The following is a 13,432-nucleotide window of genomic DNA, read 5'->3' as shown; positions in this document are numbered from 1 at the left end:
ATACCAACTCACAGCTTTCCTCTCTCACCCACTCCTCACTCTTTCCACCCTGCTCCATTGTCACTACTCTGTGTGTGCGTGTGTCTTTTTCTTCCACACATACAAGGTTATTTGTTTTTCCACTGGGTCGAACCACGCTGCCAGGTGAAAGCATCTATTGGCAGGATAAAGAGAGTAGCTGGTGAGAGATCACAAGGCCCCACTCTGCCCAGCAAACCTTGAAGTGAAGCGCCGGGCTGGAGTTTCAAACAAAGTGCCCTCTCATTCATTATACATGCAACTGCACTGAAAATCTCCTTCCGCAACGCCATCTCTTACTCCTCTCTCTGCTTCTCGAGGCCTCTCTCTTTCTCTCCATCTTCCTCCCTCTGTTCTCGCCTCGTCCCTCTTTTTTCTCTTTTTTTTTTGCCAGACAGAGCATCCATAAAGTATGAATAAAATTAATGACATCACGAGCTGCACTTTGGAAGAGCCACTGCAGGGAAAAGCCATACATCACTGGGCAGAAGGAGCCAAGCTGGGAAAAAAAAAGTTTACAAAAAAAAAAGGAAGATGAAAAAAATATAATAGAGACAAAAGGGGTGTGTGTGCTGGGCGTTCCCTCACTCCTCTCTACCCTGAGGGTGCTTTCATATTGCTGTCCTGGTTATTAAGTTTGATTTCTAATAAGCTTAAACTGAAAAGTGTGAACATGATTCAATTCTTCATTCCATCACGTATAGCTGCAACTCACGCCGTCGCCTGCACGTCTTTGCCCTGCTTTTTCTGGACTTTTCTGGTCTGCAGAGCAATGTAAGTGTCCACAGCAGGTCTGTGCTGCACATTATTTTAAAGGCTGGCCTTTGGTGTGGGAATGGCACAGATGACAGTGGAAAGGACGGTTGTGTGGACTTTGGCAGGAGAGCAAGACTGTTTAAGCTGTGTGCACGGCAGATGAGGAACAACTTTGAGTATGGATTCTTGATTACTTCTTTTTCTGGAGCATTTAGGAAAAAAAAGGGCTTCCTGTGGAGTTGGACAGTGACTGTCCTGATGTTTTTGCTTAGATACTTCACATCATGGTGAAGCATTTAAATGTAAGGCTGTGCTACTCTGACACACAGCAGAAATTAAGAGAAAGACATCACTCACACGTACATCTAACAATGTGTTGTATTGTTTCATGACAAAAGCAACATCTCATGAAAAAAGACTGACTGGGTAAAATTCCTGTGACTTCAGAAACACACGCAGATCTCCTGAAAATACCCAACAGCAACGTGAATCCCGGCAGCAGCGGTTTGGTGGACTGCGGCAGCCGAGCGAGCAGGGTTTTCAGATGGATGTGAGCCTATGTGAGGCCACGGCACAGAGCTACCTCTGTGCGTCTCACTGGACTCTGTTGCAGAATGACTCGGCTATGCTGCACTTGTGACAAAGATAAATTGCAGCCGCTGGAAGACATTTTTAAATTTTTTCCCCCTCAATTTCTCCCCTTCTCTCTTTTCTTTTTTTGTTGGTATTGGGTCCATTCCAAATGTGTCCTACACCAAAGAGAGATGGCAAGGGGGGGGGGGACATCTTTCTATGAAAATATCTTACGGTGTATAAAGTTGCAACCTATGATTTCTTTCTGTTACTGCTTTTAGATGGACAGCAACGACTCCTCTCTCAAATAAGCTCCTTAAACTCACTTTTGTCAAACATAAAGCAGGTATTATAGATTTATTTGGCTCCTCAATTAAATTTTGAAAAAAAACCTCTTTTAGGGAAGTCTCAGAACTAGTTTATATGCATGTTAGCTGTCATTTAACTCTCATTTTATCAGTGAAGTCTTTGTATTGAAGCATGCAGCCTGATCTGAAGCCGTCAATGTTTAGACAAAGAAGTCCCACCGCCGCGCTATTCTAAATGTTACTCTTTGTCTTATCATTCAAAGTCCCCCTTTCCCCCCACACTTTTTCAGCCCTATTGCCTCCAAGACTTTCTCCCTGTCCAAATATTGCACAGACCAGGCCTCAAGTATGGTGAGGTGTTTCTGGTGTCTCTTTAGGTGGGCCGCAGCTGACGATATGATTGTGTGGTCAGCACTGCTGAGCACAGACCACCCAGCAGGCAGCTGCTGCAATAATGACCAACAGGCCAGGCAGGAAACAGGAAACAGGATGAAGAAGGCAGGACATCCTGTTCATCTAGATCAGTGTGTTAAGCATGACATCACGAAAGCATCCCTCTTTAATAAAGAATACCTGATCAGAGCCTGAAGATTTTGTTGGTCTGCTCTTAACTAACCTCAGCCCGACTAAATTTCTGTTTTCTCTGTGTTCCTCCATGTGCATCTATCTTCTCGCTTTGCCTTTTCCAGCCTCTCACACTGACTCTGTTTTCCAGGCAGCTCCATCATTCAAGACATCAAATCCTTCCCTCCAAAGTGTGAGAATAAAGGAGAAAAAGAAAAACATGCTTTTTCATTTGAATATACACCAGCAACAACCTCACAAAACTAAGAAGGAAAAAAAAAAGCACGAACACCCTCACACACAAACACACAGAGACAAGCGTTCACACACACTTCCCAGACTGACAGAAAATACTGACAGACAAACACACAGGGAAACAGCAAACACAAAGCACAGAACAGCCAGAAGTCGACTTTATGCAGAAATATTCTAAAGTGTGTTTTACAATACAATTAAACATCAAAGGCTGATATATTCCTCTGTGATCTTTAACACCCAAGTGAACATACCCCACACACCCCCATCCACTTACAGCATACAGAGAAAGTTGCTGAACGTCACCGCTAATTACTAGATAGAGACAGAAGAATACTTTGCATCATTATGCAAAAGACAGGACATATTCAAATATATGCATTCAACTCATCATAAACAATTCAAGGACTGTTTTATTTACTTTTGATTTTGTCTTTTAAGTTTTGCGAGTAACTTCAGCTTTAATGAAGAAATGCAATAGGTCTGCAAAGGCAAAGAAAACTCTGGAAAAACATTTCATATGTGCTCAAGAGTTAGGACAATGAAAGAAAATACAAGGTGAAATTGAGCCCCACGTTTTACATTGGGACAGTAAAATATACACAAACCAAAACAAAGGGATTATGTAGCAGCAGAGAGAGCATGTGTCTTGTGCAATAAAATAGACCACAACACAACATGCCCTTGAGTTGTTATGAGACATAAGCATTTTCACCTGCTAACAAAAAATAGAAAAAAACTGTCTACCAAATGCTTATTTTCTCTGTTGTGTCGTATAAATGTACTTAAAACATACGCACCCAAACTAAATCAACTGAATCATACAGAAGATATAAAGGGATGCCTCTAAATTGTTTAAGATACCACTTTCATAATCTAGAGGCCAGATATAAAATATGAAGTAAATATAATTGTCTCCAATTGACTCCTATATTACCTGCTCATTTGAGCCATGGGGTATGAAGTCCAATTACAGTTCTTCAATATCTACCTCCAGCTCTTGCCAACCGGCAATCTGCAAATAAATGTTTTACTGATGTTTAACCGAGCAAACTGTGCAAACTTCTTCGAAAATATTTGAAACCATTAGTGAAAAAAAAGGAAAAGAAAAACTTTAAAGTATGGCAGAAGGGGCTATTAAACTATTTGCTTAAACATAAATATACTGGACATTTCCAATAAGAATAATGTTTTCATACATCTGGTATTCCATGAGGAGGGAATCTTGAAATGTCCCTTTTGTGCAGTACTAAATGTCCATGCTATAAGGTAGCACAGTGGGTAGAGTTTACCTTTAATTTATTTATTTACTTCTTCTTGTTTTTTCACAGCAGTCATCTCCCTCGTGCTGGACATGTGTATCTCTTTCCAGCAGAAAACTCATTTATATTATGTATTTATGGGCAGCGTGTTAGACATGTATAATTGAAGATATTTGCAGCAGACTATCCACCGCTGATTTGTTTTTTCCTGGGTATTTTGAAAACACATGGCAAAGACCCAGCAAAACCCTGACCATGGCACACACTGTGTCCCTTCCCCTCGCTTAACTAAAGCTTTACTGAGCCCCTGGTGTACAGCAAAGTGCCTTGACAATCGGCTCAATGCCCTGGCCAATCACAGGGACACGTGACCTTCTAATCCCTCTCTGTGAGAAGGGTAAGAGTGTGTTGTCACTGTTGGTTTTGTGAATCAGCGTCCAAAATCCCAAATGATTTGTCAAGAGGGAGAGGACTTAAGAGAATAAGGGAAACAAAAGAAACACAGGCCAGATAGTGTGGGTGTTGATGCGTGCATGCATGTAAAAGTGTGTGTGCGTCTGTGTGTTTGTAACAGGAAAAGAGAGACAGAGACTGAGAGATACGCTTTTGTCCATGCACTGGTGCGTGTTTGCTCTCATGCATAGATGTGTGTGTGTTTGTGAGGGGTCTCTGAGATTACAGAGCTCGAATGACAGAGTCTTCTGTATGTAATCGTGGGTCCACATGCGAGCGCTCACCTTCCTCTGAGCGGATTAACCTAACGCTAAATCCCAAGAGAGCAACAGGCCACACGGGCCATACGGAACAACTTCGTTGACGATGGCCAGAAGAAGGAAGGCCATGTGTACTATATTATTTTATCCAATAAAATAGCACTACTCATAAAATAATGCTTTTTTTAAAAATCACTGAAAAAGATTATAAAAGGAAATGGGACAGTTTACTGGACAACAGTATGAAAGTATAACGGCACATACTTTAAAAAGACGCATATAGTGTATCTTTTTTAACAATATTGAACTAACTTTAAGAAGACCAAACACTTAGTGACTGTGTGCTGTGCGCTTCACCCAGACAGGTTAATATACTGTTACAGCAAACAACACTTAAGAACTGCTGCAGAGTGCTTTTGAAATATCCCATTCACTTGTCTTATTCCAACTTTAATAGCTCTTGTAAATCTCATAACATATTGCGAACATCATATAATTATTTGAATTGTGAAAAACTGCTACTATCTTACATCTTTAGCCTTTAAAAATGTTTAAAATACAATTAATTATGTTGATAAAATTTCAAATGAACAAGAACATGACTATAAGAGATGGACTTTCATGTGTATATTAATGAGTGTAATTAAATGCATAGCCTTGTCTGCTTCACTGCCGGCTTAAATTAAAAAGGAAGTGTGCTCTGGTAGTCTTACATTTTTATAACAGTTCTAAGTTTTTCGTCATATTTAATATATGGGACTAACTCTGCACACCTGAAACAAAAAAAAACAACAAATAATTTAATTGCTCAGCTCTGAAGGTGCAGCCTTTGAAAGTTTCCCCAAGTTAATCAAGGGGTCATTATTAATCCTCTCACTGCAACAGGTTCAATTGAGCCACACAAGTTTGAACTAAGATCATCTTGTTAATATCTCTCTCTTTTTGTAGTAGAAAAAGTCAGTCTCTATTACAATGTCGTGGATTAGAAATTGTAGCTCAATCCAGACCTTCTCTAAAGGACTGATTTACAGTGACGATCACTGTATCTGTGCTCATGGATACGCATTTAAATATGTTTTTCAAACTGTGTTCTGGTCATTATATTATCTTATTATTTTTTCTGATCTCATTCTATAAAATTTAAATATATTTCTATAAAACTTTCAACATGCAATGGGGTAATTGTAATCTGTAGTGTACAACTTCAGTATGGATACGTGAAAAAAGGTGCATATCTCCTATATAATTCATTTTATGTTCAGCTGATTTCGGCACATTTTTTTTCTAATAATCTGAAATTTACAAACTTTATTTGTTTTTTTTTCCATTGGTTTCCACTAGATTCCAAAGTTTCTTCTCAGATAGACTGATGACATTTACATACCACGTTTTAACAATTTGACAAAGCGAGAGTAACTTTTTCTCTGCGGTCCATGTGTGCAGTGCAGGACCCGCTGTATTCTGTCAAAGAGCGCAGCTCCCTCAGCTTCTGCGCCTGCATGTGGACAACAGAAAGCTCCACAAGGTCGACACAGCACCCACATTACCGCCGACACGAGACAAATCTACACTAATAGACCATTAACTGCTATTTGATGTCCCCCTCGCAATAGAAATCACAGCCTTTGTCACGGGCGCAAGTCGACAGAGGTCACAACAAATCAATACACGCAGTTACTGTACTTAGTTGGCCGGAGCAGCGCACATCAGAACGCACCGTTAAGTTTCCCCTCTCTGAAAAATAAATAACATGTGGTGCAATGTTTTTTTTTTTTTGCGCGGGGTGAGTGGCAAGTGTTTTTGAGCGGCACTTACTTTGTTTCGTGTGAAATCTCCTCCGGGAGAAAAGAAAGAAGGGGAGAAGGAAAGACAGTGAGAAGCGGTCCGCCGGTTGTCGGGCCGGCGGTTTGACAGGAGGGTTGGAGCCGCTGCGCGCCGGGAACGGAGTTCAGCTGAGGCGCACTTAAAATCCAGGAGCGCAACTTAAGCACAAGACGACGCCGGGAGGACACAAAAAAAGTATCGTGCAGTAGGTGGTAGGAGCTTCTATAATGTCAGGGAAAACTACTCTCTCTCTCCCTCCCTCTCTCTCTCCCTCCCTCCCTCCCTCTCTCTCTGTGCTCGGACAGCGTCGCTCTGAAGACGGCGTAGCCTACGGCGTAGGGTACGCGGCGACGCGCGCCGTACGGTAGAACCAACGCAGAGCCTACGGCGTAGGCTCTGCGTTGGTGTAACGCGGGACCATAAATCAGCCTTAAGCGCTGAGGAGGCTGTTCTCCTGCGAGGTGCCGGTGAGCGGCGAGGGACTCGCTGGAGCTGCTGCTGGAGCTGGTTCTGGAGCTGCTGCTGGAGGTGGAGGCGATGCCGGGGAAGTGCTGGACGTCTGGAGCTTGACAGTGATGTTGAGACGCTGTTTCTTTTTCCTTTTTCCACAATCCCGACCGAGTGTTTCCCCAAACCCCTCTCTACTCCCGGTGCGAGGAGCAATAATCGATTTTTTTCCTCTCCTTTTTTTCTTTCTTTTCTTTTCTTTTTTCTTTTTTTTGTCTTTTCTTTTTTTCACTGCTGAAAAGGGGGGCGGTCTCACATTTCCAAACTCTACTTTAATGAACGAGGCATGGCTCTTAATGCTTTATTATCGCGCCTGCCCGGGTAGAGTGGACCGCGCGATTAACTGCTCAGAGAGGAGCGCTATGGAAGATGATGTATGCTTTAACTAATGAACCGAAGGAGAGCGTGTTACCTGTCTGCTATCGACTTTAAAAAGTTAAGTTCTTGTGGTGGCAGACTAAGTTTTGTCACTCATACTTAATGCATGTCACATCAAACGCTAAGAGTCAATGTATTTTTACATCCTCAAGACTTTAATGGAATTAGAAAAAGTCAGACCAAGAAATGTCTGCGAAATGCTGCTTTCTTTCCCACACTTTCCACCTCCAGCATACTTCTGCCAGCCATTCTCCAGGACCCTGCTATCTTGCACAGATAAGCCCTGACAAAGACAGTAAGCACTGGGGAATTACGAAGCCTTCATCCATCCAACCAAATGATTTCAAAACATCCACTCTATTAGTGTGAAGATAACAATTAGAACAGCAAGTTTGCCTCTTCAGATAAGAGGCAGACAGGCAGCCCTGGCTTTCTGTAGACAGAGATGTATTCCAGATAGGCCTTGTAATACCAGAGTTCTATTATACTCACATTATATGGGTGCTGTATCAGTTTAAAGATTTTAAATGGGTTCCCCGAATGAAGTCTCTGTGTGCTCTAATACAGAATTCGGTCCCATTTTGGGGATTTTGGCAATCTACACTCATGAAGAGTAATCATGGAGTTAACTTAGATGAATAGTTGTTATGTTTTTTGTTGTTGTTTTTGTCTCAGGAACTTCTATGTTTGGCGAAGTTTAAGCGTCTCTTAATCTCTATCTACATGTAGAGCCATGTTAACGGTTTCTGAATTGTGCAGAAATACAGAATGGGTGGTGCTCAGACATAAAGTGGCTCCCGATCTTTCCATTTCTTTGAGGTTCACCTGTGAAGCGTAACCTATGCAGTCAGCTGCCCCATCAGTCAGTCAGTGGGTCGGGGTATAGGAAATGACGGGACAGCGGTTAATAAATAAATCACGCTGGCTAATCTGCTTGACGGGAGGACATTACAGCATGTAACCAAAGCCGCTGGTGTCTGATGACTCTGGATACCACCTTCACATCACCTGACCCTTTAATCTTTAATAACATTTCCTCTGGTCCTCAGTCCTCTATGATAATCAATAAGGTGTAGTCTGTTAGACACCATGGGTTCATAAATGCAGCATGGCAGATATCAATGACATTACATATTAGCATGTGTGAAACACTGAGTGCACAACATTCCCAATCTCAGCAGACACGGTTCTTCCTGTTAGGACCTCTCACTGCCAACAACTTGTAATTGCATTAACTCTGCTAGGAGACATTTTGACACATATGGACGGTTTTTGCCATCATACCACGTTCAGCGTTCCTTCGTCTTCCGTCTTCCGTGCCTTCACTCTCTATGCGGTCTGCCAGCAGTTCATTGTAGAGTTGCTTTCACTGTTCACAATGCTTGAGGTTGTCTTTTGTTGGCACCTGTGAGGAGTAGAGCAGGGAGGTGTGAAGAGAGGAAGGCTGGACCTCCAAGTGGAATGGTTACTCTTTGCATGTATGTGCATATACTTTCCCATAGAGAGCAAAATCCTGTTAACATTAATGTTAAAGAATGTGCATGTATTTGTGCGCGAGCCGACATCTGAGGGCCGTATGAAATACAGAGAAATAAGTTGGGGAGGGTGTGGAATATATTTAAATGGTGAAAAATCATTAAATGAGGCAAGCACTGGCTCATGCATATTCATACATGACTGGCTGACTTGTCTACTGGGATAAACGATTGTGAAGACATACTTACCGCTTTATTCAGTGCACATACAGTTAATGCAAAGTAGGGAAGACCTACTGTCTATTTTGCTCTTGAGACTGCTGAGTGGGGATCGACAACTCAATCTGAGTGTGGCAGAAACAACTAAAAGTGTTACCGCCGGTTTTTATGACACTGTGTCGTGCACCTGAAGGTGTCACTTGTGATAAATTTAGAGTTTGGTATACAATAGGTTTATGCAAACAAGCTGAGGAGAAGCTATTTTTTAGTTGTCCAGATAAACTAAATGTTTAGTTTCTCACCACCTGCAATTTCCATGGCCAAACTCATTAGCCACTGCTCTTCCCTCCTTCTCTTAGAACATGTAATCCTCAGCTTAATGTTCTGAGGCGTGTGTTTGCGTGTGTGTTCATGTGCAGGTTGACAGATGCATTGAAGTCTGCCGGAGGAAAAAAAAAAAGTTTTACAATTGGCAAAAATAATTATGCTGATACAAGATGTCAGAGTGTTTATACACACTCTTTAGGCAATTGGTATTTACAATTTATGGTGAGGTTTGGCATTTAAATAGAACAGGAAAACTGCAGCTGGATGTCAAGTCAAACACATAAGTGCGGTTCGCAGATATTGATCTTGCTTGGATTGTTTCTTAAGCCTCTCCTGGCAGTCACTTCACAGCATGTGTCACACAGAAAATCTCGTACACAAACACGCAGGCATTTATGCCGTACAGTTTGCATGAATATGTGTGTGTATGCGTTTGGTAACAGCGAGAAAAGGAAAGAAATGCCTCTATCAAGAAAAAGATGAATGCAAAAACAATTCCAGGGCAAACACGAACAGCCTGGGCTCAGCACAATCTATTGTCGATCACGCTAAGAACACAATCTGCCTGTCACAGTAGATGATGTTGTCAAGCACCCTGCCTCACTGCTCCTGAGAATTAGCCAGCTTTACAGAGGCACTTCAAGACACGCAGAGTATTTGTTGCATGTCAGATATGTCTGAGGATGCTCCCAGCTTTATTTGGTATTTACCGGTTTCAATCATTCTTCCAGTGTCAGTTCCCTGATGAATTTGAGAGACATTTGGTGTTTTGCAGTAGATTGATGCTACATGATGTGACGACCAAAGCCTTCACAGTGGGGACAGAGAGACCTGCAGGCCATTTTATTTCACCGGCTCAGCTGGGAAGCTATAAATTTCATTTTGCACATGTGCATGTAAACCTGTGTACTTTAAGTCTTACAGTGAGGGTTCTGGGCATCTGAAGGGCATTCCCAGTGCAAGTAGGGTGACGTCCATTGTACAATACCATCAATTTATTGCAAAGGAAAAAATATATAATTTTTTTTTCTCTGAGAATAATATGGTTGGGAAGATTAAAAACCCTGTTAAAAAAACTAAAAGCAAAAAAAACAACCCAGTGATTATATACAATTAAGTTCAGCACCACAGTTACACTTAAATTATAGTAAGTTAATAAGTAAATTATTTTTTCACTTTAAAAAACTATGTTTAATTTTTTTTTCTCTGCCGAAATGAGATGAAAAACATTCTTTACCATCTCGCATCCATCCTTAGTTTATTTAAGCAGATTATTTTCACATCGCTCAGTACATGCTCAGTCTCAACATTTGGATTCTGTATACCTGCTTTAAAAGTCATCTCACACTTTATAGATGAGGAGAGAGCTGCATGTAGTCTTTGTGTTACTCATCCAAAGTGTTCTATTATACATGATTTGAAGCTCCTTATTAATAAGGTTTATAATGAAACTCAGAGGGCAATATTGGCAGTAATTATACTGCTGGAATCGTAACGCTGTACGTCATAATTAGGGGAGCATAGGTGAGAAAAGCTATCTTTAATTATTGAGATCTTGCAAGTACATCTTTATATTATTTCATTTATGAAATAAAGACATTCATGATTATGGGAATGTATTTATATGTGCACTGAAATGGGCTTTTCTTTCCAAATTCAGCTTAAAGGTATTTCTCCAAGATATTTTTACTGCTTCAAAAACTTGAGACATCAGCCACTAGCCCCTTAAGGTAATTGTCATTGCAAAAGTGTGTGGTATGACAGTATCAACATGTGTTGACAGTATATTTAACTACTTAAAAGGGGCCATGTCTTCACCATGAATTTTATTCTGATTCATAATCTAATAAGTACTAAATATTACTTTGCAATACCAAATACAAAACCTATTACTATTTTTGCTACTGTTTTTAATTATAACAAAGAGGAAAAAGGCAAAAAGGAAGAAGACATATCTGTTTTATTATTGTAAGTAGTTGTTTTTCAGTGTTTCATTTCATTTCTTTCAATAACACCATTTTATTTTGTGGTTGGGCCATTAAAAACATTGTGTGTACATCTCATTGTTTCTTTTATAGCACAACATACAACTCTGAGAGCAATAATATTAAAGGCCTCCAAACTTGTAATTGCTACAATCCCTTTTTGTGAGCAGTGTCACATTAGAGACAGCACATGTGATTTGCCTGTTTTGTGTTTAACCAACAGTATGCTCTCTGTACACCTTTTCTAAATTATGGATGAGGCACACACTGAACAACAAGCTCTACTTTTGTTCTGTCTGACTCTAGTTACATCCTAGGAGCAGCTCCGTGGTCCTGTGACTCCTCTGACGCGTTCAGGCACAAGTGCTGCTGGGTGAACTGTTGGTCAGACCTGTTGCTTCTCTACTTTTTTCCTCCTATCATATGCATGCAAGCTTGTAGACATGCAGATACAAACATATCTATAATTAGTTCAAAGACCAGAGCCTCCTGTATTTAATGAATGGTCTCAATAAAAATGTTTGGACATATTTGCAACAGAGCAAGTGAGGCTGAAGTACATTTTTATGATAAAACACATATGCGTAATGCATGGATGCATTCATGCAAAACCATATGAAAGGTGCAAGAGAGCAGTTTTATTTAAAAAAAAATTCCCTCTGGATTTAGTATTTTGATTGATTGATTGATTGATTGATTGGTTGATTAGATAACAGATTAGATTAGAACGCAATCTGCTACATGTAAAGCATACACTGTATGCAGCCACTGCAGACACTGCAGTTAAGTGTGCTGCCTGTAGGGGAGGTCTGCATCCTTCTCAGTACAAATAGAAGTGTAGTACATTGGTTAATGTGATGTATCCCCCACACACATTTTTATCGGTGTATTCAAATTATAAACGTAATTTTAAGAGCATTAAAACGTGTATATGTAGTGTTATTATTTAAACATTCAGTTAAAGTTGTTTTTAAGATAAATTAAATATCAGTAATTATTATGTAAACATATAGCAGCATGTTAATTATTTTCTTTTTAATTTACTTCTTTTTAGTCTCCTAATCCCTGACACCAGTGTTTTCTCTCACCCCTCTTTCTGCTCCTGTGTCTTTCAGATGAATAGCCAACGTAACTGCCACGTGTTCTGTCTGTATATCAAGGGCAAAATGTTCTTAGTCTCCACGATTGCTTCAAGAGGGGAAAAAAGAAACTCTTTCTGCTAATGATTTTTCCTCATTTTGAATGGTTGGAAAGTACTGTAATTCCTTATGAGCTGTTCCAGTGCACGCACAATTATTTCATTGTTCTTGCAGCCCTTTCTCTAATTTTGACCATAAAGAGGAGATACCAGTGTTTTCTTTTCTCTCTCTCTCTCTCTTTCTAGCTCAGGGGTTGCCTACCAGTATTTCCTGAAGTGGCACAAAAGCTGCTACTGAAACAGCATTATTGGAGTCAAGTGTGAAGAAATGAAATCAACATGACAGATGTATATGATGACCTAAAATGAACAGATTTGCAGTTGAACTGTGGGTCAAGGTTACATTTTTATAGCATGCCACAACATTAACTCCACCTATCTAATGTTGTTGCCCCTCATGCCATAAAACCAGGGCTCCAGACTAACTTTTTTCACTAAGAGCACAGTAGCCCCTAACTGAAAATTTTTAGGGGCACAATCAGAAATTTTAGGAGCGCACATCGTTTATCGACACGCTAACCAAATTTTTACATTTCTACTACATTTCAGTGTATTAGTAATACGTATTTCATAATAGATTAATGAATTACCACAATGTGCTGTTTCAAATGCAGTGTTACATTTTATTGTGCACTTTTAAAGATGCTGCAACATAAAGTAAACTGACAGCACCATTGCTGTCATTATATATAAAAAAACATACATTCACATGATAAAAAAGTGCTTGGTAACAAAGTGCTTAGTAACCTTTCAGCCATGAATGTAACTGTTAAACACAGTACTAAACAAATGTACAAATATTGGGGGTACTGGCCAATAACATTTCCCTACTTGTGTCTTTACTAAAACCCTGAACTTACACCAGTCGACCAAATTCACTGCCTTCACTCAAATAACTAAGGATCTTACCAAGACATATTCTTATTTCTAACCTAAAAATGCCATTACACCTGATAACACACATCACTTAGAACGTTAGGTGTTTTTCCCACGTGTTAAAATTTAACTTTCATTTGTGTCAAGCAAATTTTAAGTTCTAGTTACGTTTTAAGTTAAAGTTTTGGCAGTGT

General features: G+C 40.2%; 1 protein-coding gene across 21 annotated transcripts in view; it reads right to left on the bottom strand.

Moving 5' to 3' along the window:
- The window catches only part of mef2cb (myocyte enhancer factor 2cb), a 75,975-nt gene that overhangs the window by 56,898 nt on the left and 5,645 nt on the right, over window positions 1-13,432 (bottom strand). For 20 of the 21 annotated variants that reach the window (XM_061729001.1, XM_061728986.1, XM_061728989.1 and 17 more), the window contains exon 2: window positions 8,443-8,563. The gene's annotated coding sequence lies outside the window, so the exon portion shown is untranslated. Of the gene's footprint in view, window positions 1-6,264; window positions 6,494-8,442; window positions 8,564-13,432 lie in introns of those variants that run through there. The other variant, XM_061728987.1, reaches the window with a different exon arrangement.

This window comes from Cololabis saira, chromosome 9 (assembly GCF_033807715.1).
Source record: "Cololabis saira isolate AMF1-May2022 chromosome 9, fColSai1.1, whole genome shotgun sequence".
NCBI lineage: Eukaryota > Metazoa > Chordata > Actinopteri > Beloniformes > Belonidae > Cololabis > Cololabis saira.
This window is presented reverse-complemented; position numbering and strand designations above follow the sequence as displayed.